A 27,920-nucleotide genomic window follows, 5' to 3' on the forward strand; every position below is an offset into this window, starting at 1 on the left:
ACATGCAGTAACACTAACTACATCATCGACGTGTTTACTGCATATGGATATTTCAAAGTGGATACTGAATTAATAATGAACATAAAAAATAAATTGAGTGGGCCGTGTCATAGTTTCCAAGAGTAACTTGTCGAACACGGATTTCCACAGTACTAGAGAAAACGGCTAAATGTTGCGGTGTGCTTGAGGTGATAAAAACGTCTCCGTTACCGCGGACCTTCAAGATTAATGTTTAGAATGCATACAGAAGATCACTGGAATCTCAAAAACCCAACCCTGGTAGATGTGTATACAGTCATCGAACTCTTAAAATGCACGCCTCAAGACACACAGGGGCAACTGCTGCCCCAGACATTAGGAAAAATCTGAGGAGGTGATCAGTTAAGGGTGTGTGGGTGAAAGTGGCGTATGAAAGGTAAATATGAAACTGTGATAGGAGAAAGGGAAAGACATGGGGACAAACATGAGGATGGAGGTCCCACAAAAAAAAGGAAAATGAAAGAAAAATGGGGAAAAAGAAGAAAAAAAGAAATACGTGGGGGAAAAAGAGGTTGGAGATCCCACATAAATAAATAAAAATAAGTGGTTGCAACTGTTTGAATCAGTCGTGATCAAAGGAAAATGATTGTGACGTCCTACTCATTTCTGTATATAGTGGAACTGAGAGAGTCTAAGTGCATTATTTTCTCCCCCACCATGAGTGGTGGTCAGGACACCGGTCATTCGGATGAGACGAGAAACAAAAGTCCTGTGTGCAACATGCATTTTAGTGGACCTATAAGAACCCATGGTAAGAAAAGGGTTGCCCTTGCCAAAACTCTATAGAAAATTCCACTTTGATAGGAAAACAAATACATCTGCAGGCAGAAAAACTGCCAAGAAAGGATGTCGCTCTCACTGCTGCTGCGATGCGCTCTCCCTGGGGAGAGCAGCCCGAATTTCAGACAGAGAAACATGTTGTGACAATAGTGATGCAATACAATGCACAACGTGTGTATGTATTGTGGACCATATTTTTTTCTCATCATACTTCCATGTGTGTGAAATTCGGGCTGGTCTCTCCGGAGACGGCGTCGTCAGTCAGTGAAGCGCTACCCACATCTTTTGTCTGCATTTGTTTTACTATCACAGCTGATTTTTCTGCAGAACGTTGCAAGGGACAACCCTTCTATGTGCTTCTGCGTTCTTCTGCGTCATCCGAATGTCTTGAGCGCTCGACCACAACTCTAATACAAGTGCGTGCGAGTGCGTGCATGCAAGTGTGTGTGACGTCATGACATCGCAGCAGTAGCAGGAGTGATTTTTCCTCTCTGCTTTCCAAACGTGCTGCGTGGCGTCCCATCCGTCGATGCTGCCTTCGAAAACGTAGAACAGCCATGAAGAGCTATTATAAATATGGCACAAACCTGCAAGAGGTCAGGTATCTCGTCAGAAGAGCCGTCGCCAGTGGAAAGATCATGTGAGGAACAAAAACAGTGAGAAACAGTAAGCCGCTGTTGTTGGCTGGTGCACGCAGTATATCGGAACTTTTGAATGAACGATTGTGGAGATGGCAATCTTTCATGTGACATCTGGGGTAATTCTTGAGCCATCGAATGTTTATTTCGAGAATCTCATCTCAAAGAGACAGGAGTGGTGCTTGACAAATTCAGGTGTTATTTCTGGATACGTAGGTTGCTGGAGCCTAAAATGGCTATTACTGCTTTTTTTTTTTTTTTTTTTTTTTTGCTTTTTTTTTTCTCATTGTCCGAGATGAGATGTCTTAGCGCACAAAAGAAAACGGGCATTGTTTCAAACTACCTTTTCCAAACGACGCGTGGAGGATTCTTCGTTTCCTGTGCTGGAGAAACAGTGGGGGAAGAGAGTCCAAAACTTGACAAAATTGAGGAAGTTCTGAATGTCATTAACTGCGTCATTTTGCCATATCTATGTAAAACTGTAAGCGTGAGTCTGCTTGTGGAGCACAGCACGGCGCATAGACAACGCACTGAACTAACAGCGCTCCTGGGAGCACAAACAGAAACGTGCCATTGACGTTTTCAAGAATGATGTGCAGTTGAGGCGAGTCCCCGCCACATGAGTGCCTGGTATTTAGTGAGGTGATGCAAGTCCCCGCCACATGAGTGCCTGTCTAAAAATAGCCTCTGTGGGTGTCAAGTCTGTTGTTTTTTTCATTGTCGTCTGTATCCAAAATCAGTTCTGTCTAAAGTTTCAGTTTGGAAGGATCAACCATGACGTTGAATGAAAGTGATAAGGTTACCATTGAAAATTGTTTCAAGGAGAAAGACTGGGGTGGAAGAAGGATCGTAAAGGAATTTCCAGGCAAGGGGTGGAGTCATGTCACTGTAAACAGACTTATTGCTAAAATACGCACTACAGGGTCAGTATCAGGTACAATTGGCAGTGGTAGACCCAAGACTGCATGTTTGGAGGAGAATAAGGACCGTGTTGAGGAACTGATTCAATCCCAGGAGGAGAACCCAGGGACCCACAAATCTCTTAGAGAAGCTGCAAGCGATTTACAAGTGAGCAAGTCTTCTGCGCAAAGAATGGCGAAAGAACTGAAGCTGAAGCCCTTCAAGAGGATACGGGTATCAAGAAGGGACCAAAATGTTAGAGGGGAAAAGAAAAACCCGCCGCCATAATTTAAATGACCGCTACTTGGCCACTGATGTGAAAAGGATCATTTTCACAGACGAGAAAGACTTTACGTTAGAGATAGCTAAAAATCGCCAAAACGATCGCGTTTATGGGAAACGGAAATGAGAAATTCAGCTGTCTCACCTCTATCATGAGACTTCTAGATTTTCAAAAAAGATAATGGTTTCAGTTGGAGTATCCTGGAAAGGAAAAACAAACATTCATTTTATTGACACTGATAGAGCTAAGGTTAACAGTGAAAGCTACATTCAGTTATTGGATGACAATCTTCTCCCGGATTGTAGGCGTCTTTATCCTAGAAACAATTACGTGTTTCAACAAGATGGGGCTCCTTCACACACAAGTAGGGTAACCCAGGCCCATCTGGAGGAGGCTACACCAGAATTCATCAAGAAAGATGAATGCCCAATGGATTATGCCATATGATACTCTCTGAAGGAGAAGGTTTACCGGAGAGTGAGAGACAAATTGACTGAGCAGACGTTAAAGGACAGGATAATTATGTCATGGGGGGAGCTATCAGTGGAAGAAATACGTAAAAGCATTTCTGCTTGGAAGAAACGGCTTCATTTAGTCGTGGAGGAAGATGGAGGCCACACTGAGCATAAACTGAAATAAGTGAGTTTTCCTCTGATATTGGATTTTTTTATATGCTGTTTTGAATTTGGCAATACTCGCATAATTTGCGTCCGAACTTTTATATATTTTGCAGACACGTTGATGACACCCTAAGGTTACTGTGTGAAAATTTTCAATGAATTCGGCTTCTCTATCACTGAGAAAATTCTTGTCAGAAAGCGATTCACTTTTTGTGGGACGCCTGATATAAACAGACATAATAAAATGTATTATTGGTAACCCGGGCAATTCAAGAACCCGTATATTGTTGACGTTACTGAAAGGAGGCATTAAACAGATTGCAGCTTAAGATCGAGTCTGTTATTCTATTGTATGAAATAACAGCAACTCTACTTTGGCGACGAGGATAAACAAAGAAAACATAAACTAGGATACAACAGTGACTCTGGGTCCAAGAGTATGTCCAGCAGATCACTGCCTGCCTTTGAGAAATTCTCCGTTCACTCAGACGAGTCGACCGTCAACACTCAATGGCGAAAATGGGTAAAACGATTTACCAATTTGTTAAATCACCAACATGCGAAACAAAGCACTACTACTACATTTTGGAGGTAAAGAAATTTTCGATATTTACGAATCTTTTTCTGAAAATCCTCAATGAGCTGCAGACGAATGCGAAACAGCGCTACAATTGTTAAATGAATATTTTAATCTGAAAAAGAACATCTACTTTGAAACCTTCAAATTCCGACAGTGCAGACAGCAAGAAAACGAAACAATTGACAGTTACAACACTTCTCTACAACTGTTAGCTGTCAACTGTGAATTCGACGATGCTGATCGTGAAATAAAAATTCAAATCATGCAAGGATGCAGTTTTCACGCCTCAGGAGACGTGCTCTCCGTGAAGCAAACATGAGTTAAGACAACTCGTGCATTAGAGTTATCTCTCGTGCATTAGAGTTATCGGACATCCAAGCAAAAACCATGGAAAAAGAAACAAAGCCATTAGATGATGTTCATCACAGAGAAGATAAACACAGAAAAATGCTCAACCCCAGAAGCTCCACTTCAAGAACTACCAGAAGAGACCTCAGAAACAACGACCTTGTGGATGATGTGGTGGTCAACGACATCCACGTGAGCAGTGTCCAGCAAGAGACAAAACCTGCCGTGTTTGTGCCAAGACCGGACATTTTGCAAAAGTGGGCCATTCTGGAGGATTTTCAAAGCATCGTCAACTAAGCATACATTCGCTGCAAAAGTAAACAATGTTCAACAGAACAGTGACACTTCATGCTCTTCAGATGATGAGCATGTTTTAGTGTTGCCAAGAACAGAGAGGCTTCATACTCATGATGAAGAGTATGTATTTGGTGTTGCAGAAAATTTCAGTTTAGCACCCAGAGTCAGCATTGACCTGTCTGGTAAGTCTGTTCCATTTCTCATTGACACCGTAGCTTCAGTCAACATAACTGATGAATAAACTTTGCAAGATACTACACCACAAGCACAAAACACGCTGCAATCAACGCAAACCAAGCTCTGCGCATATGGAACATGTACACTGCTAGATGTACTTGGAAGTGTTGATACATCTGTCAAATTCAGAAAGGTTGAGACACATGCTTCATTATATGTTGTACGTTCAAGTCTTGATGCCCGAAGATGGAATCTGCTAAGTGGTAGCACAGATGAAAAGCTGCAACTGAATTTTTTTGCATTTGCCGTTTGATCATGCACAACTGCCGACACCCTAAGCAAAGACAATCCTCACTTGTTTTAAGGCATGGGGAAACTAAAAGACAAAATTTAAACTTCATGATAATGAAAAAGTTCAATATCACATGCGAAAGAAAGTGGAGGCTGAACTTCAGCGTCTTGAAGACTCAGACGTCATTGAAAAAGTTGATAGACCTACACCTTGGGTCTCACCAATTGTAGTTGCACTAAAACTAAAGAAACCTGAAGAAATACGTCTTTGCGTCGACATGTGACTACCAAATCAAGCAATCAAGCAAAGTCGTCACATCATGCCAACAACTGATGATATTTTGATGCAGCTGGATCAGTCAAACGTTTTCAGCAAGTTGGACTTGAATTCTGGATATCATAAGCTAGAATTTGACGAAGACTGTCGAACTATCACAACCTTCATAACTCATGTAGGTCTCAGATGATATAAAAGGTCTCAACTTTGGAGTCACGTCTGCAGCAGAAACTTTCCAGAATCATATAGCTGAACTGCTGTTTGATATTACTGGTGCTTTCAACACCAGTGATGACGTCTTCATTCATGGGAAAACACAAGAAGAGCATGATTTAGCCATCACAAAAGCGTTCATTTCTTTCACTGAAAAGATTCTCACACTCAACAGAAACAAATATCACATTGAGTTGTATGGCTACATTTTGTGAAGAGATAGAGTATCCCATGACCTTAAGAAAGTTGATGGTATCCATCAAACAGCAACTCCGACCAACGCCAAGGAAGTCCGAAGTTTGCTTGGCCTGACAAACTATGTCTCAAGATTCATCCCAAACTATGCTATGTCACAACACCACTTAGATACCTGAAACAAAAAGAAGCTAAATGGAAGTGGACATCAGAAAAAGAAAATGCCTTCAAAGAACTCGAGTCTCGTCTGACAAGTAATGCCACCATGAAATACTACAACCCTGACTTGAAAACAGAAGTCGTCGTTGATGCTAGCCCCTAGGTGGACCAGGTGCAATTCTGGCACAGCGAGACAAAGACGGCGGTCTAACATTGTTCCGTATGCAAGCAAGCCTGCTTTCACAAATGTGGAATCACGCTACTCACAAACTGAACGAGAAGCCCTTGCAGTGGTTTGGGCATGTGAACATTTTCACCTCTTCTTTTTTTCTCAAACTTCTTTTTGTTCATTTTTTTGCGTTTACATTGTTCACATGAATACGGAAGACATATACATAAAAAGTAAATATGCATCATTAATATATTAATTGTGTGTTTAACGTAGTAAAACGCTAATTATATGTCTTTGGTACACACACACACACACACACACACACACACACACACACACAAACACACACACACCCACATATATATATATATATATAGATAGATAGATATATTAGAGGTTCACGTGTATAGAGGTCTGAAGAAGGACATAATTATATACGAAAGAAAGAGGAAAAACAACAGAAGAATAAATAAGGGAAGAAGAGAGGAAAAGAAAGAAGAGAAGAAAAAAAAAAGAAATAAAAAAAAATGATTTTTTATTTCTACTCCACAATGCTGCATATGAAATGGACCAATAATATTTATATATGTTTCCCAGAAATATATGCATATGTCACCAGATTCGTACTTATATATATATATATATGTGTGTGTGTGTGTGTGTGTGTGTGTGTGTGTGTGTGTGTGTGTGTGTGTGTGTGTGATATGAAAACAAAAGGAAATAAGCACTTTAATATGCAAGCAGGTGTATTACTATTGTCACATAATTCAATGCGCTTTACAAAGGCATCAGAATTCAAATCTGTATTTTAAGATGGAAAGAACAAAAAATTTTTAGATGTCTTGCCTGCCAGATTAATTTGGCTGGGGTTTTCAAATTACAATGCAATATTTGTTGGGGCTCTGCATTAAATGGTAATGTATTGGTACCATCACATTCTATTACTGGCATGTAACAAAACCATTTTGCTATGAATTTGGCATTATTCATAAGTAAATGTAATTCATCTCTACTTAATTGGACATACATTCAAAGTAATTTCAGACCACAAACCACCATAAGGCATATACAACAATCCAACCTCAAGACTTCAGCACGCATCGAGAGATGGAATCTTCGACTGCAAACATACATTGTTCTGCAGCACAAGCCTGGAGCAAACATTCCTGCTGCCTTTCTCAGTAGGAACCCAGTGAGAATCAATGACAGTCAGACAAAACATAAAATAGGATACATCAAGTTCATTGTGGATCACATAGTTCCGACAGCCATGACTTTGGAAGAGATCAACAAGGCGACAAAAGATGACCCAACACAAGCAGTGAAAATAGCTATCAAGACCAACAACTGGTATCAACCCATAAACTGCAATGTTGATCTGTCTTCTCATATCCTCGAAACAGTGCAAAATGAGCTGTCCATCAGTGAAGACAGTGATATTCTTCTTTGCGGAAATCACATTGAAATCCCCAAAGCTATTCAGCAGTGCACAACGGATATCGCACACGAGGGTCATCATGAAGACGAAGATTATCCGTGAGAAAGATTATAATATACGTGCATAACTGCTATAAATATAAAATTATAGGTGCAGGCAGTACACAGGTTATTCATGAGAAAGTCTGGCAGTACACAGATTATCCGTGAGAAAGTCTGGTTCGCACACATAAACAGAATTGTAGAGACAAAAGTGAAATCTTGTCTTTCATGCTTGTCCGCAACACTTCGCCCCTGTGAATCAATGAAGATGACACCACTGCTTCACCAACCCTGGTGAAGTCAGTCTGGACTTTACAGGACCATTCCTATCAGGAGAATAACTCATGGTTGTGATAGATGACTACCCAAGATTCCCTGAAGCAGAAATTGTCTGCAGTACAAGCGCATACATCATCAAAAGCTTGATGCCATCTTTGCGCGACACGGCACATCTGACATTGTCAAAACTGATCATGGAACCCCATTTGACAGCCATGAGTTCACACAGTTCTCCAGATACTTAGGTTTTCAACATCGCAAAGTTACACCTGTATGGCGACAAGCAAACGGTGGTGTGGAAAGATGTATGCCCATGGTGAAGAAAACTGTCCAAGCTGCTCAGGTGGAAAGAAGAACATGGTGACAAGAACTGTTCAAATTCCTTCGCAATTACCATGCTGCGCCGCCCAGTAGTATAGGTGTACTGCAGAAGCTCTTTTCAGCAGAAAAATGATCAAGTTTCCGGAAGTTGACAACCAACCCAACCGTTCAAAACGACTGCATGAAGAAATCCGTCATCAACATGCAGTCAAGAAACAGAAGATGAAAGTCTACACTGACAACCGACGTCATAGAAATGAATATGAAATCAAAGTCGGTGATACTGTTCTTGCCCGTCAAGAAAGAAAGAATAAACTAACTCCTTACTATTCTCCAACACCTCTTCAAGTCACAGCAAGAAACGGTTCCGTGTAGGAGAGGGTGATTACATGCAACTCTTCTTTCTTCAGGAAAATCACCCAACCCTTACATTTTGCTGGCAGAGAAAAGAGGTATCCAGTCGCATCTGGTGGTGATCGGATCGACCCAGTGACATCTGATGCTGATCAAGTCAACCAGTCCATGCCTGCTCCTGCCCCAAATGAGCCAGAAATTCCCCAGTCCAGAATGAGCAGTCCAATTCCGAGAAAAACACGACATTCAAAAAGAATTCGTAAAAAGCCAGGACATGTCAAAGACTTCGTGACCATGTAAAACAGCAACAACAAAACAAAAAACCTGACAGTTCAAGAGAAGATCTTCCATACGGTATGACTCTGTCCTGTCACATATTCATTTGACATTCATGTAGCTAATCTGTTTTAAATGCATCACATGAACTAATAATTTAATTGCATGTTCCTCCACATAACATACCTGTGTGTGTGTGTGTGTGTGTGTGTGTGTGTGTGTGTGTGTGTGTGTGTGTGTGTGCTAAAATGCATACTACAGTCAGTTCAGTTTAACTACATGCTTTTGTAAAGTTCTTATGTAAATGATTGTATGAAACTATGTGTTAATCAGTTCAAGAGCATTTCTTCAAGTACATAAACTCTCAAGTACAATAAGTGAACATTTTTAACAACATATTTTGCTCATTTAAGCTTATGAACACTCAAGTGCAAGAAATGAAACACACTTAAAATATCAAAATTCATTCCTACAAGTTTAAGAAGTCTCAAACTTGTGCAAGAACAATTTTACATCAACAACACTTTAAAAAAAATTTTTTTTCATTCCAAGATGAAGAGGGATGTAATTATCTACATGTTTTATATCACTCTATTTGAAGACGAGATGGGAAGACAACATCACAGAATGGACAGGACTGAAGCTGAGCGAGGCGGTCAAATGTGCGAAAGACAGGGATGGATGGAGAGGACTGGCTGACAGGTCATCTGTAGCGCCCCAACGGCAACCGCCATGGGGCAGCTGATGAGCTGATGATTTGTATAAACAGACGTTACGATAAAATTGATTATTGGTAACCCGGGCAATGTTTTACGTATCAATCTATTTAAACACACATTATGATAAAACTGATTATTGGTAACCCGGCCAATTCAAGAACCTGTATATTTTTGACGTTACTGAACGGACGGCACTGGACAGATTGTAGCTCAACATCAAGTCCTTTATTCTATTGTATGAAATAACGGTGACTCTACACATGAAACCAAAGATTTAATTAAGAATCAGTGTGGCATAAAAACTATACACTGTTCCTTATTTTTCCAAATGGACGGAAACAGCATACTGGGATGGTAAGTCAGTTGATTTCCATTGAAGGTGAAGTACAAACCAGGACTGCAACAAGTTTATTCCGGGTAATAATCACCGGCAAGGGAAACCAAATTTCCAAAATGGCACAAACCTGTCAGATCCTTCTCAATCTGTACCCCTTTAGGTCTGTGACACGGAACAAGAAAGACGGACCTGTTCTCTACGGGATGTAGATGCAGTTTCAAGAAGGTGTAAGTGTGCGGATCGATCCATAAATGCTACACCACATCTGCTGGGAAAAAAAGAGCAGAAGCCTGACCTTTGCAAAACCTAACGCGCTGATCAGGCCTTAAGAGTCTGTCCTAGGTTTGTGTAAAGCATTAACATAGAAAATGAAATAATTTCATTAGATAACATAAGCAAATAAGCAAAACAGATTGAAACAAAGTAAAGGGACAGATACGTAGAAGACAAATAATTGAAATAAAAACAAGAACGAAAATGGGCCACGCTCAGTCAATCCGTGCGCACCAACAGACGCGTACACATCCACATAGGCCGGTGCACACACACACAAACAGACGCGCGAGAGCACACACACGCACACGTGCATAACTGCTATAAATATAAAAATATAGATGCAGGCAGTACACAGGTCATTCCTTTTTCACCCATCGTTGTCACCGTCGGAACGGCGAAGAAAACCCATGGTATATACTTGCGTCGAATCTCTCATTATTACGAGTACATGTCCTCTTATGGCGTCTGAGGCACAACATTTTACAGCTGGATCCATGAAGACCCTTTCCCTGAGGCAATTTTCAGTTGTTGGAACAACGTAATAGTTATATTAGAGTATAATTTTCACTGTTAGCCGAGGTTACGTATGCTATTACTGGTCTTTTTTCTTCTTCTTTTTTTTTTTTTTTTTTTTTGGGGGGGGGGGGCAGGGGGGGTAATCTCATTTTGAGCATGTTAATGATTTTGAATAAGTCACCTAGTTCGTTTTTCAATGTTTTCGTTTTGACAGCCCTTGTGGTCAGCTGAGTTATGGACAACATAAACTGAAATGACTTCGTTTACACGTCTCTTCCCTCTGATCCCATGTGTGTCCATTTCTATGTTGTCTCCTGCGCTTATATTTCTTTCTATTCATTTACATATCACACAACACCCCCACATAAAACCAAAACGATTTAAACTTACTGTGCCGCGCTAATGCTTGGATTCTTTACTTGAAATAGAAATAATAGAAAGCTGTTACAACATTACCCACATGCATTTGTATTACGTTATATCTGGGCTCGGATATGGATGTTTAAACTTAACTTTTCCCTCCATTTTATATTCAGACAAAGGTTTACAGATACAAAATTTATATACTTTGTGCATTAGAAAGTATAGGGTAAACACATAATTGAGTTCTAAACACTGACAAGTCCACAGCAGCATATTGTAAACAGAACAATATATAGTCATTAGCGTAATTCCAAGGTAGAATTGTATAGCTTGATCTTGTACTAAACAGTGCCCATTTTTCCACAAATGTGTTATATTCCATAGTTATGGTAAAGGCATAATTCTCTACTTCAAATGTCTACATTTGTATATAGAGAATTTAGCTATCAATAAAATATGAGAAACATCCATCAGTTTACATTTTATTATGTCCAAAAAGCACCATACCAGTGTATCATTTAGGCTAGTTAAGACTGTCACTATGTAAACACTTTTCTTTTAGATATCTTACAAACTGTCCCAAAAATGTTGTACATGGTTACATTCCCATTAATAATGCATAATTGTATCGTGTGTTTTTTTCTTGCAAAAATTACACATGTCATCTGGGAGTACTCCTATCTTCATCAGAACAGAATTTGTCACAAGAATATGATAATCAATTTTCATCTGGAACCATTTTAACCTTATCTCTTGGATTATTCTCGTAGTAAAAAAAATGTTGTTTAAAAATGTTGTTTTAAAAAATAAAACACCAATTTTTACAGCCATTTGGTTGTTTTGGTTTACCAGTTATTACTTCAAAGAATAGTTCGTTCAAAACTTAATTTATTTGTGTGTTTGTTATTTTATCAGAAATTCATTGCAAACATTTCTTAGCAAGAAGGACCCTGCCGGAGAATACCGCCCCTGTGGTTGTGCTGACTTCACGTCCTGTGTTATCTGACACATTCCTACCTGTAGGATGGGTCACTGCAATCCCGGATAATCAGTGACTGTCCTCTTCCAACCACACCATAGAAATGAAATGAACACCTGATGCACACTGCAACACAACACATCAAGCCAACTTTCCCCACCTGTTGGGAACGTCAGTCCTGCATGACAGTGTCGCTGTCAGGTGAAGCAACACACTGACCTGGCAGAAGCACACTGTCCCTGTTGTCACGGTCGCCGTCACTGAGGCGTGCGCGGAGAGCGCCGGCCCGAGCTACAGCTACCTTGAAGGCGGAACATGGGGAGCAGAGAGGTGGGTGCAGTAGGTAGCCAGCCAATCAGGTCATGTTTATTCTTCCTTGACCCTCCAGTTTTGCGCATCAGCCAGGTGACTGACAACGCATCGCAGATGAAAAAGAAATAACAAAACAGGATGTAAGTGACTTGATTAACTACTCCAATGGTAGCACACAGCATGGACAGGAGGCAGAATAAAAGATGGATTTGTGTTGTTCTTAATCCAGATGTGTTATACGTCAGAACCCGAACACCACACAGCCCGACAGTGAACACTTGGAGTTCACGAAAGTGGAGATATATCCAGCTGCTTCCTCAGTCACACAACATATTTTGTATTTCTCTTTTTTGTCACAACAGATTTCTCTGTGTGAAATTTGGGCTGCTGTCTCCAGGGAGAGCGCGTCGCTACATTGAGACTGCCACCCATTTAAAAAAAATTTTTTTCCTGCGTGCGGTTTTATTTGTTTTTCCTATCGAAATGGATTTTTCTACAGAATTTTGCAAGGGACAATCCTTTTGTTGCCGTAGGTTCTTCTACATGCTCTAAGTGTATGCTGCACACGGGACCTTGGTTTATCGTCCTATCCGAATGACTAGCGTCCAGACCACCACTCAAGGTCTAGTGGAGGGGGAGAAAATACCGGCGACTGAGCCGTGATTCAAACCAGCGCGTTCAGATTCTTCTCTTCCTATGCGGACGCATTACCTCTAGGCCATCACTCCACGTTACCTCTTGGCCATGTTAATTGACACAAATCCCGAACACTATATTCAGTTTCTCAAATTGATAGCAGTCCTTTCCCAGTCTCACTTATTCAAGTCAATCCCAAACGATCTTCCATTCCACTAGGATGTAAAACAGGTCGCTACATTGAGACTGCCACCCATTTAAAAAAAAAATTTTTTCCTGCGTGCGGTTTTATTTGTTTTTCCTATCGAAATGGATTTTTCTACAGAATTTTGCAAGGGACAATCCTTTTGTTGCCGTAGGTTCTTCTACATGCTCTAAGTGTATGCTGCACACGGGACCTTGGTTTATCGTCCTATCCGAATGACTAGCGTCCAGACCACCACTCAAGGTCTAGTGGAGGGGGAGAAAATACCGGCGACTGAGCCGTGATTCAAACCAGCGCGTTCAGATTCTTCTCTTCCTATGCGGACGCATTACCTCTAGGCCATCACTCCACGTTACCTCTTGGCCATGTTAATTGACACAAATCCCGAACACTATATTCAGTTTCTCAAATTGATAGCAGTCCTTTCCCAGTCTCACTTATTCAAGTCAATCCCAAACGATCTTCCATTCCACTAGGATGTAAAACAGGTCGCTACATTGAGACTGCCACCCATTTTAAAAAAAAATTTTTTCCTGCGTGCGGTTTTATTTGTTTTTCCTATCGAAATGGATTTTTCTACAGAATTTTGCAAGGGACAATCCTTTTGTTGCCGTAGGTTCTTCTACATGCTCTAAGTGTATGCTGCACACGGGACCTTGGTTTATCGTCCTATCCGAATGACTAGCGTCCAGACCACCACTCAAGGTCTAGTGTAGGGGGAGAAAATACCGGCGACTGAGCCGTGATTCGAACCAGCGCGTTCAGATTCTTCACTTCCTATGCGGACGCGTTACCTCTAGGCCATCACTCCACGTTACCTCTTGGCCATGTTAATTGACACAAATCCCGAACACTATATTCAGTTTCTCAAATTGATAGCAGTCCTTTCCCAGTCTCACTTATTCAAGTCAATCCCAAACGATCTTCCATTCCACTAGGATGTAAAACAGGTCACTTAATGTGTGCAATGAAGTCACGTGCACGCTGCATCGACACATTACAATTGCACACACACGCGCGTGCGCGCGCATCCTGTAGTACGTAATCATGGTGAACTTGAGATCGCAATGAAGTAACCTTACCAGTATGTATCTATTATCCTCAAAAATAAAGAATTGTGACTCATTACCGAAGTAAAAAATAAGAAGTAAAAAATAAATAAATAAACGTCAGATTTTACAACTTTAGACCTCTTTCACTTCCGTCAGTGATATCGAAACCACTGGAAAGAATATTTAAAAACATCTTACATTATGCAACACCTTGAAAATCACTATCTTTTCCATCTTTCGCAGTCGGGCTTCCGACATCGTCTTTCATGTCAAACAGCATTAATCCGTTTGTGATTCATGGCTGGCATCAAATCATAGGTGCTATTTTTCTTAACAAATGTTGATGATAACTCCATTGCACAAATGGAAGATCACCACATCTTGGAAGTCATAATAGATAATGAAATGAAATGGCAATCGCACATTGACTCCGTCTGTAAAAAAGCTGACACATTCTGAAAAAGGTTGGCACGCAGTTTGTTTTTACTTAATCAGCCCAATTCTTACACAGATAGCGATGTTCTCAAAATGTTCTTCCACGCTCACTGTCTTTTTCACATTAATTACGCATCTGTAGTAGGCCTATGAAGCTATGCCACAGACGTTATCTACAGAAGGTAAATTCCTTCTGTAAGAGAGGTGCCAAAATAATTTTACCAGATCCTTCAATGTCAACTTTAGAAAAACAAGCCAGATCAAACATCCTTCCATTACAAAATTGGTTATAATTCAATAAAGGTTACTCGTATACAAAGCTCACAATGATTTGACACCACAATACCTAAAACACATGCTAACCCTAGCTTCATGCCGTTACGGCTCTAACAAGTACATTTTACCACGCAACCGAATTGATTTCAAAACTAGTTCTGCATTTCCAGGTGCATCCGTGTAGAACTCCCTTCATATACATGCAAACGGTCAGTTCTTTTCCAACTTCCAAATAAAATCCGCAGAAATATCTTCAGTCCCTCTGATCATAACTGACTCGGATCTAGAAATTACTATTGGCAGTAACAAAGATGGCATCTGTTTCGCACTTTCTGGATCAGTTTTTACTGGGGGGTTTTCTTCTCCTCCTTCTTCTTCGTCGTCGTTGTCGTCATCGCCGTGGTCTTCTTTTTTTTCTTCTCTTTTCATTGTATTTTGTTTTTGTTTGTTTGCTTGCTTGTTCTCTTCAGTTTTGTTCTATTGTGTATGCATGCGTTAATACATTCATTTCGTTCTGCCACTTATAACACTTTATTAACAGCTATACAAGTAATGTTGGTGGTAGTGGGAGTCATTGTAGTATTAGTTGCAATGGTCATACGTGGGTTTGACAGACAGTAATAACTGTGTTTTTTAGTTGTCCGGTTGTTTACCTTTTATAGTATCTCTCTCTCTCTCTCTCTCTCTCAGTTGCCTGAAAACAAATTCCTAGGGGTCCACCGCACTTAAATACAACCAATGATTTAGTTTAAAGAGGTCACCCAGTTAAGAAAAAACTCGTCTTTTCGTTGCATCAGGTAATAAAGTATTTTTATGGACGCTAATAGATTTCCTGTAAAAGTTTATCAGATGTTGATGTGGTTTGATTCAGGTGGTAGACACATATGAGTTTCTATAGTTTGAAAGTGTTTGTTCTGAAATGGTTTCGGATTTGTTAGGCTGAACCAAGAAGTAGAAAAAGTAAATGTGTTCTTGCAACATCTTCGTCAAAGACATTGATTGTGCATGGCAAAATTAGTATGAACGTGTTCAGAATTGTGCCACATTTTCTTTTTATAGTAAATTTAAATCGTAGTTGAAATATGAACATTATCTGTGATTTGATACTGGTAAATATACTTGAAATCTATTTGACAAAGTTTAGAGTAGCAGATGGTTTTACATCGTAATCGATATGGAACACTAATCACATATACCTTGACAAAAGATTAAAAAGAAGATGAAACGCATATCCTATTTTTGCTGTTCAGCTCTGTGTAATCTCAGATAAGATTACATTTAGAATGTCTCTTTCACGTCACCTGACTGATAACAACCTAAAATAAAAGCATAATGAAGAATATCGACATAGTAATACAAAGCCTTTAAGAGGGGCGTTAGTACATACAAAAAATAATAAAATAAATAAAATAAATATTAAAAAAAATTAGCGAGATAGGCCTAAACTGTTTCTGAATGCTCTTATTATGAATACCGATTTATGTAAAGAAGTTAACTCATTGTGCAGTCTTTATTTTTGTGTTCGTTACAAATGTTGTTTTTTGTGTTTGGATCCCCTTCAGTTCGGGCTGTGGGCTACACTGATTTAATGTTCGTTTCGTTTCGTTTCTTGCTGACGCAGTTGATAATTTGCAGTGTGACACCCCCGGCATAAACTGTCGCCGGCCACAAACTATGTGCCGAAGTTCGACGAGATTTGCCGAAAAACACCCCTTTCCCCCGCAACCTTCCCCCCCCTTCCCCCCACACGTTCCCCCCATAATTATAGCCGCGATCCGTGTACACAAAGTTCACAAACAGGCTGATTCATCGCGTGCTGGTGACGCTCGCCTGTCACGTCCATGCCCCCTACCCCTCCACCGCGTCCTTTTCTCATGTCGGCGTGACGTCACAGCCCGCTGGGGAAGGGCCGACAAGTGTGTCAGGAGTGGTTGACACTCAGTCACTGACAGCTCGCGGAAACGGACACCATGAAGAAGGCATAGGCGCTAGAATTATGCTAGAAAATCAACATAGTTAAAAAAAAATTTTAAGGAGAAAAATAGCAGTATGGTTACGACGCTTATCTGCCAATCATGTCGGTGTTTGATTCCCACGATCGCCCTTTCTTTGCTGGAAACCGAGGACCCGTGTGCAGCACGTAGTTGGAGCTCTGAAAAAGTACCCACGACAACAAAAGTGTTCAGAAGAAATCCACTCTGACAGGTACACAAGCATGTACGCGTGCACCCAAGGCCTGACTAGCACACTGGGTTATGCTACTGTTAGGCGCTTGCCGAGCAAATGTGGTATGACGAATATGGATTTGTCCGAACGCAGTGACGCTTCCTTGAGAAACTGAAAGTGATGAGTTCTCTCTCTCTCTCTCTCTCTCTCTCTCTCTCCATGTGCGACAACCACAACTGGCTCCCACACAGCCCTGTTGGCCAGTGTGCACAGCAGCTGGTCAACCTGGCGTCACAGCTGGTGTACGACCGAGACCGTCAATACAGTATACACTAAGTTGCAGAGCGATATTGATAAACTTATAAACTGGACTGAAATGAACCACATGGCAATTCACCCACAGAAGTCTAAATTTATGTTAATCACAACCAGACAAAAACGACAAAATATCAAATCTAAAATAAAAGGGCTCAAGGTACTTGATAATGATTTGCTGGAAGTTAGTTCTTATAGACTACTTGGTCTTACACTTGACAATAACCTTTCCTGGTCTTATCATATCTCTGCTTTATGCAAGAAGTTATCGAAAGAACTATTTCAGCTCAATAGAATTAAACATTTCCTTAATCAACATACCCGTAAATTATTTTTTCATGCATACATCCAACTGATATTGACTATGCATCAACATGCTGGGACGGGGCTAGTAAAAATTGCTTAAAACCTCTTGAAAGTATATACAGACGTTCCCTTAAGCTCATTCTCCTTAAATCTTCTATTCAAGCAAATGACTATGTTGAACTAAATATTCTCCCCTTTCATCTTAAATGTCGCTTTAACAAGGGTGTTTTTATGTTCAAAATTATGAAGAACTTTGCACCGCCCTATCTTTATAGGAAATTCCCGGAAAGAATCATTCGTAACAAGAGTACCATTTTTACCCCTCGTCCCAGAACTAACCTTTTCATGTCCTCTCTCACTTATTCTGGTGGTAAACTGTGGAATGAAATCCCCGAGTATCTTAGGAATAGATCTACTGTAGCATCTTTCAAAAAATCGTATGAAAAATATCTGATGCAACAAATGTAATTAGTACCAGCAAAATCAAAGCTTATGATGAGATCCTAAGCCAACGTACTTTGATTAATTGTTTCTCCAACAGTGTGTAAGCAAGGAAAATCGGCGAGTGTAAGTATGCGTGTGTATCTCTGTGTACTTGTGTGGACGAGATTATGTGTATGATGCCTGTGTCACGGTGCACACACGTGTGTGTTTGAAGATTTTCATGTGGTAATGTTTTGTATGATTTTCATGTTTCCGTAATTGTAGTCTTTGATTCATCCATTTATGTAACTATTATTATCTATTTGGTTTGTTCTATTTATTATTCATACTTATTTCATTTATTACAATGTGTGTGTATGCGTGTGTGAAGGCATGGTGTAAAGAAGCTTCCAGCTTATCCATTTTACCCTCAATAAAACATTTGTCATTGTCATTGTCATTTCTCTCTCTCTCTCTCTCTCTCTCTCTCTCTCTCTCTCTCTCTCTCTCTCTCGACTTCGTATGTTGTGTAATTTATGTTTTGATATCTCCTAGAAAAATGCCTTTGTTGGTCTGACAAAAGCTTTTGTCACAGGACAGGAAAGTCCTTTGGACAACCCTTGAGAAGCTAACCTGCTCACTCGAAGTTCCTCACTATGGTCAAGCAGCTCTACGAAGGTCAGCTCGGCCAAGTAAGACATGGAAACAGCTTTTCAAAATTCCCAACGGGATGAAACAAGGCTGCGTTCTAGTCCCAACGCTGTTCTCAGTCTCTTTCAGCATGATGCTAGAACAAGCGACGCGGGACTTGGATGAAGCAGATAGGGTTTACATCCACTTTCGCACTGACGGAAACCTCTTCAACCTGCGTCGACTGCAAGCCCACATCAAGACATTTGAGAATGTGATCCAAGAGCTTCTATTTGCTTATGCTGCTGCTCTTGTAGCACACACTGAAAGGACTTTTCAATGTATCACTTCCTGTTTCGCAGAAGCCGCTGACCGTTTTGGTCTTGAAATCAGCCTGAAGAAAACTGAAGTTTTTCACCAGCCTGCCTCTAACTTCAGCGAAACCCACCAAGCATCACAAAGAACCAGACAAAACTTAACACTGTTCAGCAGTTCTGCTACCTCGGAAGCAACATCTCCACTGTCGCGAGGTTTGACAAGGAAGTGGACAATAGACTGGCAGAGGCAAACATTGTATTTTGAAGGCTCTGCAAGAGGGTGATGAACAAGTTACAATGATCTCAAAACAGAGAAAGAGATCAGCGTCTACAGAGCCATTGTGCTGACCACCCTCTTTTTCAGCTCTGAGTTTTGGGTCACGTACCGGAGTCACATCTGCCTCCTGGGAATATTCTGCCAATGCTGCTTCCACACCATCTTAAGGCTCCATTGGAGTGGCTACATCAACTACGTTGAGATGCTCAAGAAAGCCAAAATTACCGGCATCGAGGCCATATTCTGAAAACAAATCTTCATAATGGAAGACCACCACCTACCCAAGATCGTTCTATACGGTGAACTGTCATATGGCCACCGCAACTGAGGAGCACCCTGGAAGCGGTACATAGATATGCTGAAGAAGGCGCTCACCCGTGATATCAACAGCCAATGGATGATTCAGGCAGCTGACCGAGGTGCCTGGCGTCACGCCACCCACCAAGCTGCCAGCACCTTTGAGGCAAGACGTCAAGCCAGTCTTGAGGAGAAGAGGAAAAGGTGGAAAAACAAGGGACAAACAGAACCCACTACAGACCAGACATTCCCCTGCAGCCTCTGTGGAAGTATCTGCTGATCTCGAGTCGGACTCATCTGTCATCAGTGTGCTTGTGCTCGTGAAGAACCATTATGACCTTCACGTTTATCTTCGATCTCGAAGTCAATACCAACAACATCTATATATGTATGTATGTATGTATATATATATATATATATATATATATATATATATATATATATATATCTGTCCCTCTTTCTCTTGATAAATGTTTACACATGTCTTTACTGATGGGTCCTCAGACAGAGTCGTAAAGAACGGAGGAGCAGGAGTTTTCATCCAACACAGAAATGGAAAACTCACAAGAAAATTTTCCCACTGGAAAAATCTCTAACAACAGATCAGAAACAAGCGCTCTCCTCCATGCAGCAAAAACCCTTGCTGAATCAGCCAGACCTCCACCCAAGATCGTCTTCTTCACTGATTGCAAATCTGTGCTAGAAGCGCTGCAAAACAAAGTGACCAACAGCAAGACCCTAATAATTATTGGCCTCTAATAAGTGTCTACCATCACATTGCAGTGGATTCCATCCCACTGCGGGATCACTGGGAATGAAAAAGCTGATGCTCTGTAAAAAGTGGGAAGCAAAATGGAGCAGTTCAGCCACCCAGAGAGGCAAAAACCATTATCCACAGCCAGTACCGAAGGAAGAGAAGGTCGAACGCTGACAGAGGGACAGATGCGATCCACCAACTCCAGTGACACCAGCAAACAATCCTCTTCAGACTTTGTGCAGGCCACTGCAGGCTTTTGTGTCATCTGAGCCGAATGAAGATATCGCACACTGATGAATGTCCCTGTGGCACAGGTACACAAACCCCAGAACGTACTTTCCAACACTGTCCCACTTTTGAGGATCTACGACGCCAGAGCTGGCCTGAGGGAGTAGAGCTTCTGGCACAGCTTTGGGGTGACCGGACTGACCTGGAGAAAACTGTGGGCTTCGTCAGGGCAACGAAGCTTCAAGTCTGACGCATCCCAACAATATCGAACGCTGAAGAAGAAGAAGAGGATAAATGTTCACAACTTATATTCTGTTATTTATAAGAAAAAAAATCCTTGTTTGCTTATGCTGTTTCACTGAGTTGTATTACAGCCATGTGAACCCCACCACCTGGGTCTGTGACCTGTATCTGAATGAGCCATTCCAATTCTTTCTATTCTATCTACATTCTATTTCATTTAATTCTTCTCCCTCTGTTGTATGGAAGTCCCTCTTTGGCGTGCAGAGGTCCCTGGAGGTCCCTTCCCTGTTGTATGGAGGTCCCTTCTGTTGTATGGAGGTCCCTTCTGTTTTGTTGTTGTTGTTTCTCAAGGCCTGACTAAGTGCATTGGGTTACACTGCTGGTCAGGCATCTGCTTGGCAGATGTGGTATAGCGTATATGGATTTGACCAAACGCAATGACGCCTCCTTGACCTACTGATACTGATACTGTATGGAGATCCCTTCTCTGTTGTATGGAGATCCCTTCCCTGTTGTATGGAGGTCCTTTCCCTTTTGTATGGAGATCCCTTCTCTGTTGTATGGAGGTCCCTTCCCTGTTGTATGGAGGTCCCTTCCCTGTTGTATGGAGGTCCTTTCCCTTTTGTATGGAGATCCCTTCTCTGTTGTATGGAGATCCCTTCCCTGTTGTATGGAGGCCCCTTCTGTTGTACGGAGGCCCCTTCTGTTGTACGGAGGACCCTTCCCTGTTGTACGGAGGTCCCTTCCCTGTTGTATGGAGGTCCCTTCTGTTGTATGGAGGTCATTTCCCTGTTGTGTGGAGGTCCCTTCTGTTCTATGGAGGTCGCTTCCCTGTTGTATGGAGGTCCCTTCTGTTGTATGGAGGTCGCTTCTGTTGTATGGAGATCCCTTCTCTTGTAAGGAGGTCCTTTTATGTTGTATGGAGATCCCTTCTCTTGTAAGGAGGTCCCTTCTGTTGTATGGAGATCCCTTCTGTTGTAAGGAGGTCCTTTTATGTTGTATGGAGATCCCTTCTCTTGTAAGGAGGTCCCTTCTGTTGTATGGAGATCCCTTCTGTTGTAAGGAGGTCCATTCTGTTGTATGGAGGTCCTTTCTGTTGTATGGAGGTCCCTTCTGTTGTACGGGTGTCCTTTCTGTTGTATGGAGGCCCCTTCTGTTGTATGGAGAACTTTCCTGTTGTATGGAGGTCCCTTCTGTTGTATGGAGGTTCCTTTCCTGTTGTATGGAGGCCCCTTCTGTTGTATGGAGGTCCCTTCTGTTGTATGGAAGTCACTTCTATTGTATAGAGATCTCTTCTGTTGTACGGTGGTCTCTTCCCTGTTGTATGGAGGTCCCTTCAGTTCTATGGAGGTCCCTTCTGCTGTTTGGAGGTCATTCTGTTGTACGGAGGTCCCTGGAAGTCTCCTTCCCTGTTGTACGGAGGTCCCTTCTGTTGTATGGAGGTTCATTTCCTGTTGTACGGAGGTCCTTTCTGTTGTTTGGAGGTCCCTTCTGTTGTATGGATGCCACTTCCCTGTTGTACGGAGGTCCCTTCTATTGTATGGAGGTCCCTTTCCTGTTGTACGGAGGTCCCTTCTATTGTATGGAGGTCCCTTTCCTGTTGTACGGAGGTCCCTTCTATTGTATGGAGGTCCCTTTCCTGTTGTATGGAGGTCCCTTCTGTTGTACGGAGGTCCCTTTCCTGTTGTACGGAGGTCCCTTCTGTTGTATGGAGGTCCTTTCTGTTATATGGAGGTCCCTTCTGTTGTATGGAGGTCATTTCTGTTGTATGGTGGTCCCTTCTGTTGTACAGAGGTCCCTTCTGTTGTATGGAGGTCCTTTCTGTTGTACAGACGTCCCTTCTGTTGCATGGAGGTACCTTCTGTTGTGTGGAGGTCCTTTCTGTTGTACATAGGTGCTTTCTGTTGTATGGAGGTCCCTTTCCTGTTGTACAGAGGTCCCTTCTGTTGTACATTCTGTTGTATGGAGGTCCAATCTGTTGTATGGAGGTCCATTCTGTTGTATGGTGGTCCCTTTCCTGTTGTATGGCGGTCCCTTCTGTTGTATGGAGGTTCCTTCCCTATTGTACGGAGGTCCCTTCTGTTGTACGGAGGTCCATTCTGTTGTATGGAGGTCCCTTCTGTTGTATGGAGGTCCTTTCTGTTGTATGGAGGTCCCTACCCTGTTGTATGGAAGCCCCTTCCCTGTTGTATGGAGGTGCCTTCTGTTGTATGGATGTCCCTTCCCTGTTGTATGGAGGTGCCTTCTGTTGTATGGAGGTCCCTTCTATGTATGGAGATCCCTTCTAATAATAATAATAATAATGGTACTTATATAGCGCAAAATCTTGTGCATAAACAAATCAAAGCGCTTTCGCACCAGTCATTCTCACGCAAGCATAACTCTAAAACTAAAAAAAAAAAAAAAAAAAAAAGACAAGGAAGAGGCAGGGAAGGGGGGCTATTTTGGGAAGAGGTGGGTTTTAAGGCCAGACTTGAAAGAGCTGAGTGTGGAGACTTGACGAAGCGAAAGAGGAAGTTCATTCCAATTGCAAGGTCCAGAGACAGAGAAAGAATGGTGGCCAACAGTCGAGAGTTTGAATCTGGGTATGTGTAAGTGGAGTGGATCCGAAGCTGATCGTAGTGAGCAAGATGGAGTGTAGAGGTGAAGGCAGCCACAGAGATAGGAAGGGGCTGATTTGTGAATACATTTGTAGCATAGAGTGCTGATCTTGTACTTTATTCGGTGTGAGACAGGGAGCCAGTGGAGATGTTGCAAAAGAGGAGTGGTGTGCTCAGATCTTTTCTTTCTGAGGACGAGTCGGGCAGCAGAATTTTGTATGCGCTGAAGGGACTGAATGGATGAAGCAGGCAAACCAGACAATAGAGAGTTACAGTAGTCAAGGCGAGAGAGAATGAGAGAAACGACAAGTCTAGATGTTGCGTCAGTGGACAGATATTTCCGGATGGAACTGATGCGCCGCAGTTGACAGTAGCAGGATTGACATGTCTGATTGATAAATGTTTGCATGGACAGTGTGTTGTCAAGGACAACGCCGAGGTTCCTGACTGAAGTGGACAGAGGGATGGATGTACTGCCAAGTTTGATTGTATTAGTTGTAATGGAAGACAGTTTTTGTTTAGTTCCTATGATCATTGCTTCAGTTTTGTCCGCGTTCAATTGTAACTTATTTAGAGTCATCCAATTTTGAATATCCAGGAAGCAGTTAGATGTTTCTTGCAAGAGCGACAACAGTTTTTCAGGTGTATCACTCTTCTGGAGTTGAGTGTCATCAGCATAAGAATGATGACTGACATTATGGCGGTTGATAATTTCAGCGAGAGGAGCAGTGTACAGTGTGAAGAGCACTGGGCCTAAAACAGATCCCTGTGGGACTCCATGTTCAATTTTAACGGGTTCAGACTGGAAATTATCAACAATGACAGACTGGAATCGATCAGTGAGATAAGATTTGAACCAGTTTAGAACAGTGCCGTTGATACCAAATGTAAAATGAAGACGGGAAAGAAGGATTGAATGGTCTACCGTGTCAAAGGCGGCTGACAAGTCGAGAAGAGTGAGAAGGGAGATCTGTCCTGAGTCGGACGCTAGCAGTAGGTTATTCAGGATTTGGAGGAGAGTGGTTTCGGTGCTGTGGTCAGCACGATAGGCAGACTGAAATGGGTGGATGAGATTGTTGAAACAAAGGTGATTGTTGAGCTGCTTCAGGACGGCTTTTTCAAGGAGTTTGGACAGGAATGGAAGATTAGAAACTGGTCGATAGTTTTTCAAAATGTTTGCGTCAAGGTTGGATTTCTTCAGAAGAGGCCGGACTATTGCAGTTTTGAAAGTGGATGGAAACGTTCCAGTGAGAAGGGATGAGTTGACAATGTTGGTGATTGTGGGGAGAAGCTGTGAGACACACTGAGAAAAAACAGAGGCTGGTATAGGATCGAGCTCACAGGATTTTATTGTCATTTCTTTGAGGATTTCATGGACATCTGTTTCAGTTAATGGATTAAAGGAATGGAGAGGAGTGCCGTTGAATTGAGGATCAGGATGAGTAGGTTGGAAAGGCATTTGGTCTAAGATGGTACGAATATTCTGGACTTTGTCAAGAAAGAAAGAGGAGAAGACATTGGGGAGTTCAGATAAAGTGTAGGCAGAAGGAAGAGGAGTCTTTTTTGCAGTGCCGAGAAGATTTGACATGATAGTGTAAAGAGATTAGGTGGATGTGGCATCGAGAACTTGAGAAGAAAAGAAGTTTGTCTTCGCTGATGAGATCATATGTTTGACTTTATTTATTTGTTTTCGGAAGATTTGATTGTGGACTTTCAGTTTTGTTGATCGCCATCGCCGTTCCAATTGGCGACGTTTGCGTTTTGCAATTCGAATGTCTTGTGTGTACCACGGGGCGGAAGGTCTATCAGGGAGCATGCGGGTAGTGGGGGGTGCATGTTCATCCAGCAGTTGAGAGAGGACAGAGTTGTAGTGTGTAGAGACATTGGTGTGGGAAGAAATTTTGGAAAGGCGTTCAGCAGCTTGAGAAGAAAAAGTGTTAATGTTGATGGATTTCAGGTTGCGACGAGTAACGGATTTTTTTGGTTCTGGTAGGTTTTGAAATATTAAGCAAGAATAATACAGCAGAATGGTCGGAAGAGAGTTCGTCAGTTACAGTCACTGACGCAATCATAGCATCAGAGTCACGTGTGATGAGCCAGTCCAACGTATGGCCAGATCTGTGTGTTGGTTCTGTAACGAGCTGAGAGAGAGAATGATTGGACAGAGATAGACATAGGCGTTTGACATCAGAGGAAGTTTGGTTGTTGAAATGAAAATTGAAGTCTCCGAGGATGATAAGTTTGCCAGAACGAAGGTTGTAGTAATCAAGTAATGTTCGGAACTCATCGTGAAACAGAGAAGACGTTAGGTTATTTTTACGACTAGGAGGAGGACGATAGAGACAACAGAAGATGATTGAGTGACCGGGAACATTGAGAGTGACTTCGAGCATTTCAAAAGTGTTATGTGGAAAGGCATGGTTATGGGAGAAGGAAAGGGAAGACTCCAAGATATTTCTATAGACGATGGCGATGCCACCTCCACGAGACAGTCGAGGAAGTGACTTGGTTTTGTATCCAGGGGGGGTCAGTTGTTTAATTTTGGGTTCGTGACCTTGTAATTTCAACCAGGTTTCAGTGAGAAATACGATATCAAAATTATTTTCAAAAATATAATCAGAAATATAGTCAGTCTTTTGATCAGGGCAGACAGATTGAGCATTGAACAGGCAGGCATGAAAGAGATCAGGGGCAGGCTGAGAGAAATCTAATGGTGAAGCAGGTGAGTCAGACAGACAGGCAACGGAAGGAGACGATGGTGACTGAGCAGTGGAGGACAGTGGGAAGGCAGAGAAAGGTCCGGGAGTTGAGACAGGTGTGGAAGGGGTAGAAAGCAGACCAGGGCCAATCGCGGGAGATACACCACATTTTGGAACAGTGTCAGAAAGGACAGTGTCACGGGAAGTAAAGGAGTCAGCTTGAACATGAGTGTTGAGGTTGTCGTTGACAGTCACAGCAACAGCAGGGCTGACATCGGAGACAGGATGATCAGTGCTGGGGACAGAGATCCACAAACGGCGAAGTCTGCCCGCTCTGGTTCCTCTTTTTGTCTTTGCTCTGCCGATGCCCAGGCTGATTATGCGCTGCGTCGTGTCATCGTGTCGTCGGAATTGTTTTTGCCATGATATATTTGACAGCAAGGCTTTGATGAAATTGACGTTTTCCATGGTGACAGTCTGTTGTACGGAGGTCCCTTCCCTGTTGTATGGAGGTCACATCTGTTGTACGGAGGTCTCTTCTGTTGTATGGAGGTCATTCTGTTGTATGGAGGTTCCTTCCCTGTTGTATGGAAGTCCCTTCTGTAGTACGGAGGTCATTCTGTTGTGTGGAGGTCCTTTCCCTGTTGTGTGGAGGTCTCTTCCGTTGTATGGAGGTCCCTTCCCTGTTGTATGGAAGACTCTTCTATTGTATGGAGATCCCTTCCCTATTGTAAGGGGCTCCCTTTTGTTGTATGGATGTCCCTTCCCTATTGTATGGAGTTCCCTTCCCTGTTGTATGGAGATCCCTTCCCTGTTGTATGGAGGTCCCTTCCCTGTTGTATGGAGATCCCTTCCCTGTTGTATGGAGGTCCCTTCCCTGTTGTATGGAGGCACCGTCTCTGTTGTATGGAGATCCCTTCCCTGTTGTATGGAGGCCCCTTCTCTGTTGTATGGAGGTCCCTTCCCTGTTGTATGGAGATCCCTTCCCTGTTGTACGGAGGTCCCTTCCCTGTTGTATGGAGGCCCCTTCTCTGTTGTATGGAGGTCCCTTCCCTGTTGTATGGAGGTCCCTTCCCTGTTGTATGGAGATCCCTTCCCTGTTGTATGGAGGCCCCTTCTCTGTTGTATGGAGGTCCCTTCCCTGTTGTATGGAGATCCCTTCCCTGTTGTATGGAGGCCCCTTCCCTGTTGTATGGAGGCCCCTTCTCTGTTGTATGGAGGTCCCTTCCCTGTTGTATGGAGGCCCCTTCTCTGTTGTATGGAGGTCCCTTCCCTGTTGTATGGAGGCCCCTTCTCTGTTGTATGGAGGCCCCTTCTCTGTTGTATGGAGGTCCCTTCCCTGTTGTATGGAGATCCCTTCCCTGTTGTACGGAGGTCCCTTCCCTGTTGTATGGAGGCCCCTTCTCTGTTGTATGGAGATCCCTTCCCTGTTGTATGGAGGTCCCTTCCCTGTTGTATGGAGGCCCCTTCTCTGTTGTATGGAGGTCCCTTCCCTGTTGTATGGAGGTCCCTTCCCTGTTGTATGGAGGCCCCTTCCCTGTTGTATGGAGGCCCCTTCTGTGTTGTATGGAGGTCCCTTTACTGTTGTATGGAGGCCCCTTCTGTGTTGTATGGAGGTCCCTTCCCTGTTGTATGGAGGCCCCTTCTGTGTTGTATGGAGGTCCCTTTACTGTTGTATGGAGGTCCCTTCTGTTGTATGGAGGCCCCTGTTTTATGGAGGACCCTTTCATGTGTGGAGGTCCCTTCTGTTGATGCATGTTCCTTTCCTCATGTATGGAGCTTTCTGTCTGTTCACTAGAGGCTCCCGTTTGTTGTGTGAAGGTTCCTGTCTGTTGTGTGGGGGTTACCGTTTGTTGTGTGAAGGTTTCTGTCTGTTGT

General features: G+C 42.4%; 1 protein-coding gene across 5 annotated transcripts in view; it reads right to left on the reverse strand.

Annotated features, from left to right (window-relative positions):
• The window catches only part of LOC143300349 (uncharacterized), a 55,942-nt gene extending 43,772 nt beyond the window's left edge, over positions 1–12,170 (reverse strand). For 3 of the 5 annotated variants that reach the window (XM_076613956.1, XM_076613957.1, XM_076613953.1), the window contains exon 1: positions 12,029–12,170. The gene's annotated coding sequence lies outside the window, so the exon portion shown is untranslated. Of the gene's footprint in view, positions 1–11,906 lie in introns of all 5 variants that reach the window. The other 2 variants (XM_076613955.1, XM_076613954.1) reach the window with 2 other exon arrangements.
• Between the last annotated feature and the right edge of the window lie 15,750 nt (positions 12,171–27,920).

This window comes from Babylonia areolata, chromosome 26, assembly GCF_041734735.1.
Source record: "Babylonia areolata isolate BAREFJ2019XMU chromosome 26, ASM4173473v1, whole genome shotgun sequence".
Lineage (NCBI taxonomy): Eukaryota > Metazoa > Mollusca > Gastropoda > Neogastropoda > Buccinidae > Babylonia > Babylonia areolata.